A 5,711-nucleotide genomic window follows, 5' to 3' on the forward strand; every position below is an offset into this window, starting at 1 on the left:
AACTCAGCATCCCAGGCTGACATCTCCAATCTCCAGCTCCAAATCCATCTTCCCTCCCTTTGGCTCAGGCACACTTGAAGGTACCCACTGTGTTTTCCTTCATCTTCGTGTTCACTGCTCCGTGTCAGGGCTCAGCCCGTGATTCCACACATGTCACGGCCTTTGCCTGCTCTGTTTCCCTTCCTCATCTCATCATTCCCTTACCTGGATGTCTCCTCCTGGGGTCGCAGGTTATCAGCCGCTTCCTGGGGGTTAGATGTCTCCTGTACCCTTCCCCTTCACTCCATTCATCACTGTGGGTTACAGCTGCCAGTGTCATTGCCTGAATCTCTGGACCAAGCGTCTGTCATTTTGTCTATCCAGCATCTGCTTCCTGGCTTCTCAGCATCTCATTTCTCTGAGGACCGACCTTCTCTTCTCACTCTGGTATCTCGTGTAGTAGTGTGTAGAGGACCCAGGCCGCTGGTCAGCACCTCCCATCTTTAGCCTCATTACTGGGTCAGTGTTAAGCCCTAGACTGAGGTAGTTGATCATAGCCAGGCTTAGAATTTTGCTGGAACAAATGGGAAAGAACCATTCCCCCTCCTGTTAGGGAGTTACCGACAGGCTATGAAGGATTGGAGAGGAAGTCAGAGAGTGAGCCCTGGGTCTTGCCGACCATCCAGTCTATGTTCCTTTGCTGGGGATTAGAGAATGGAGGCAGGACCTCAATCATGCTAAGCTCGGGCTCGACTACTGAGCTGCAATCCTAATTCTTACACATTTCAGGAGGGAGAGCTGCCTGCCACAGGACTGGAGCATACAGTTTGTAATAAAAGAGGCAGGGAGCTACAGCCCCTTTGCATCTCAAGTGCAACTTTTAATTTCTAATCATCTTCACTTGAGTACAAGCTGTTAAAAGCGAATGTCCTGGGGGTTAGCCCAAGGGTTTAAACAGGAGAACCACCTCTTACCAGCTCTAGGACATAGAACAGCAATAATATCCACTCTTGTGAGAATTAAACACACTGTTCGTGTAAAAGAGACTTGTTGATACTGGGTATCACCTGGAACACTTAACTAAGCAGTAAGAACTTGGCCAGGTTTCCAGGTGGCAGAAGACAGCTTTGTTTGAAGTGAGGATTGCAGCCAGTTACTAATTAGTCCCCAGCATCTTACCAAAAACTTCCAGTGAGTTTTCTGCATTTCATGTGTCACATGTTCTTAATCTCACACTGACATCACTAACAGGATTTCTTCTCAAGTGTTTGGTATCACTCTGGGGATCCAGAGCCACAATGGCTGCCAAATGAGTTTTAACTGTAAAAGGATGATGGGGGTGCTTTCTGTAAAACCCTCACTGAGAGGATTGTCAACAGTGCACAGGGGGCTTTCTTTGTTTGGGGAATTATCCTCCCTGGGATGCCAGCACTGTGTAACTGCATCATAGAGTCCATCTAGGACTCTTCCAAGCTGCTATGTTACTGTAGGGCTGCACATGCCCCAGTCACAGTGGAACACTATAGGTCTAAGAATGAGGACTTGGGCTCCATCAGATCTGGCTTTGGGTCCCATTTCTGCCTTTTGATTGCTTGTGTGCACTTAAGTGAAGCGTTCTTTTGAAACTAGTTTTCTCGCTGGGTGGTGGTGGCGCACACCTTTAATCCCAGCACTTGGGATGCAGAGACAGGTGGATTTCTGAGTTCGAGGTCAGCCTGGTCTACAGAGTGAGTTCCAGGACAGCCAGTGCTACACAGAGAAACTCTGTCTCGAAAAACAAAACAAAACAAAACAAAACAAAACAAAACAAAACAAAACACCCAACAAAAAAAAAAGGAAAGAAAGAAAGAAACTAGTTTTCTCACTCACAGAGATGGATAAAGGCGTGGCTCGCAGGGTTACCTCAGGGCACCGTGTGTTTGTGTATGCGTTTGGGGTGCCAATTACAGCATGCCCTGTACATTTACCAAGCACCTACTTCACAAAGCTCCTATGAGGATTGAGATGGCTCCTTTTTGGAAACTAGCTCAGATGGGCAGTTAAATACTAGCTGCTATTATTAGGTGTTTGAAGTGCAGAAGTTCTTCTGTGGGCTGGAGAGATGGCTCAGCGGTTAAGAGCACTGACTGCTCTTTCAGAGGTCCTGAGTTCAAATCCCAGCAACCACATGGTGGCTTACAACCATCCGTAATGAGATTGGATGCCCTATTCTGGTGTGTCCAAAGACAGCGACAGTGTACTCATAAAATAAATAAATAAATAAATAAATAAATAGTTTAAAAAAAAAAAAGAAGTTCTTCTATTTGAGAATGAGGAAGGCCTTCAGGGGAGGTGCTAAGGGCTATTTGAGAGATGCTAAGATGGATTTGAGAGGTGAGGTGCACTGGGGGGCATCATAAAGGAGTGCTTCCTTGTGGGTTTAATCTCCATTTCTCTGGGTTTAATCCCCAGCACTGAAAAGGGAAGGAGGGAAGAAGGAAGGAAGGAAGGAAGGAAGGAAGGAAGGGAGGGAGGGAGGGAGGGAGGGAGGGAGGGAGGAAGGAAGGAAGGGAGGAAGGAAGGAAGGAAGAATATAGAGAGGTATGAAGGTCATTCTCTTAGAGATGTCAGAATTCACTTTAGCAGCAAGGAGAATAAATGTTTGGGGAGAAAAGAAAGGACAGGTATCTGTGTGACCAAATGAAGACAGTTGGATGTAGCTTAGCCCTGTCCTCAGGGCACCACTGGACCCCTGCCATCTTCGGGGAATCCCAAAAGCCTCACTGGCTGGCTGCAGAAGGAAGCAGACATCTCCTGTGGAGAGAAAGGGAAGTTGCTGTCTGGTGGTGCTGGTGACTGGGGCCACACTGGCCTGAGGATAGATTTCTGTCAGGGTAATGGAGCTGGCAAAGCCACAGCCTGAAGCTAGCACAGGGCTGTCTGGGCAAGAGAAAAGCTGGACTGGCTGCCTTCTCTTCCCTGCAAAGTCAGCAAGGCTGGTTAAATGGCTTCTTCCTAGATACTCGGAATTTGGAGTGTGCCCTTTAGTGGGGTCATCTCTAAAGACCACAGGGCACTATGCCACTTCCAAAACTCTGGACTGAGTGAGACCAGGTGGCACCTGCTGTTCTACTGTGAGGGGAGGCAGAGACAGGGGAACTCAAGATCAAGTCCAGTCTGGGCAACATAACTAAACATTTTGTTGTGAGGTTCCAAATGACCAGTGTGTAGGGCTGTGACAGACATCAAAGGCAGGCTGTCCCCTTTCTGAGAGAGCCAGCCATGTGCTGTGTGCTCCTTCAGACCCACCCTTGGCTCCTCTTGGCCCGTTTCTGTGTCTGATTCCATCAGGGTGTGTCATCAACAGGCCCCTTTACCTTCTGGCTGAGCTTAGCCAATGAGATGAGAGTTTGAGGTAAGAGGTGCCAGAGGGCTTCCCGCTCACTGCTCTTCCTTCCCAGGCTGGCACATGCCTTGATTGACAGTCACTGGCCTTCACAAGCAGGCCCCCTTTCCCTCAGGGATCAGGTAATGATCTCCCCTGTCCCCTCAGGCCTTAGGGTAGTGACAATTCCTCAACTGTTTGTAGCCCAGGGTCACCACACCATCCCTTCTGAGTTCCCCACAATGTTGTGAATAAATCCTCTTCAAATTATTCTAATTTGAGTGCACCATCTGTTTTCAGTTGGGACCCTGACTGATACATTTGCCAAATAAGGATTCTTTTGGTTGTTAGGGAGAGAGTAAAGAAGAGAGAGAGAGAGAGAGAAATGTGTGTGTGTGTGTGTGTGTGTGTATATGCCTCATGTACCTGAATTTGAGCCATAAACTTTAGACAAGTCTATCTAAGAGCTGAGGCTTGAGTTTAGAAACAAGCCTGTAGGCCATCAGAGTGTCCACATCCTTTGGCTCTAGTCTCCTGATTTGCTTTGTGTCCTCCTGGTGGCACAGGTCTAAAATCTTTAGCAGCTTCCAAGTCTGAGACAGGAGGATTACAAGTTCCAGACCAGCCTAGGTGACTGAGTAAGAATCTGTCTCAAAATGAAAAGGTAAAAAGGAAAGCTGAGCGGTGGTGGGACACACCTTTGATCTCGGTGCTGGGAGGCAGAGCTCTGAGTTCGAGGCCATCCTGGTCTACAGAGGGAGTTTGAGGATAGCCAGGGCTACACAGAGGAACCATGTCTCAAGAAAACCAGAAAGAAAACATAAAAAGAGGGTTGGGGCTCAGCTCAGTGATAGATAGCATGCATCAGGTTCTGAGTTCAAGTCCCAGTACAAAAAAAAATTAAACTAAACTTCCAGGACTCTCATCTGCTTGGCAGGAGTCCCAAGTCCATTCCCAAACTGATTAAGATTAGACTGAAGGGGCTGGAGAGATGGCTCAGCAGTTAAGAGCACTGGCTGCTTTTCCATAGGTCCTGAGTTCAATCCCCAGCAACCAACAGTGCTTACAGCCATCTGGAACTCCAGTTCTAGAAGACCCAATGCCCTCTCCTGGCCGCTGTGGACACTAGGTATGAATGTGGAGCACGGACATACATGCAGGCAAAACATCTATACACATACAAATAAATACAATTAAAACAAAACAAAAAGTTACATAAATCTTTATAAAAATGCATGCATTATCTTAATGACTTCTATGCATCCTATTCCCTATATACTAGTTTTAAGTGTTTCTTTTTATTTTGGGTGTGAGTGTGCATGTGCATATGTGGAAACTAGAGGACCTTGCTGGCTGTCATCCTCTCTCACTCTCCACCTGTGATGTGGCCCTGGCAAGCATGGAGCCTGCTATGTGGACCAGACTAGCCTCTAACTCCTGCCATCACACCAGACTCCACCTTAAGTTTTGAGACAGGGACACTCACTTAGTCTGGAGTTCACTGATTGTTTGGAAGGCCTGGCCAACGAGGCTCCGGACCTTCCTGTCCTTACTTCTCAGTGCTGGGATTACAGCCCAGCCTTCTATATGGGTGCTGGGGAGCTGAACTCAGGTCCTATTTTATCCACTGAGCTGCCTCTCTAGCCCTTGATCTTTTTTATTTTTGAGACAGGGCTCATTCTGTAGCCCAGGCCCACCTGAAACTCACTTGTGCTGACCAAATACTCTCAGAAATCCTCCTGCCCCAGCTTCACTGCTGGCATGAGTCTCCACACCTGGTTTCTGGCTCCTCCTTTACTTTAAGTAAATCTTTTTTTTTTTTTTTTTTTTTTTTTTTCGAGACAGGGTTTCTCTGTGTAGCCCTGGCTGTCCTGGAACTCACTCTGTAGACCAGGCTAGCCTCAAACTCTCGAACTCAGAAATCCACCTCCCTCTACCTCCCAAGTGCTGGGATTAAAGGCGTGCTCCACCACCGCCCTGCCCTTTAAGTAAATCTTAACAACACATCAGGAAGGTTATTCCACATCAGCATGTGCAGGCCTAACTTATAACTTATATTTGTTAAGCTAGGCGGTAGTGAAACATGCTTTTAATTCCAGCACTCAGGAGGCAGAGACAGGTGGATTGCTGTGAATTCAACTGCAACCTGGTCCACAGAGTGAGTTCCAGGACAGCCAGAAACCCTAAACAAGATTCATATTTGTCTTAGTTAAGGTTACTATTACATTGATGAAATACCATAACCAAAGCAAGTTGGGGAGGAAAGGGTTTATGTCACTCACAGTCCCATGTGATCATCATTAAAAACAACCTAGAGTAGGAAATCAAGCAGAGCAGGGGCTGATGTAGAAGCCATGGAGGAGTGCTG

This window comes from Grammomys surdaster, unplaced genomic scaffold (genome assembly GCF_004785775.1).
Source record: "Grammomys surdaster isolate TR1022 unplaced genomic scaffold, NIH_TR_1.0 126313, whole genome shotgun sequence".
Taxonomy (NCBI): domain Eukaryota; kingdom Metazoa; phylum Chordata; class Mammalia; order Rodentia; family Muridae; genus Grammomys; species Grammomys surdaster.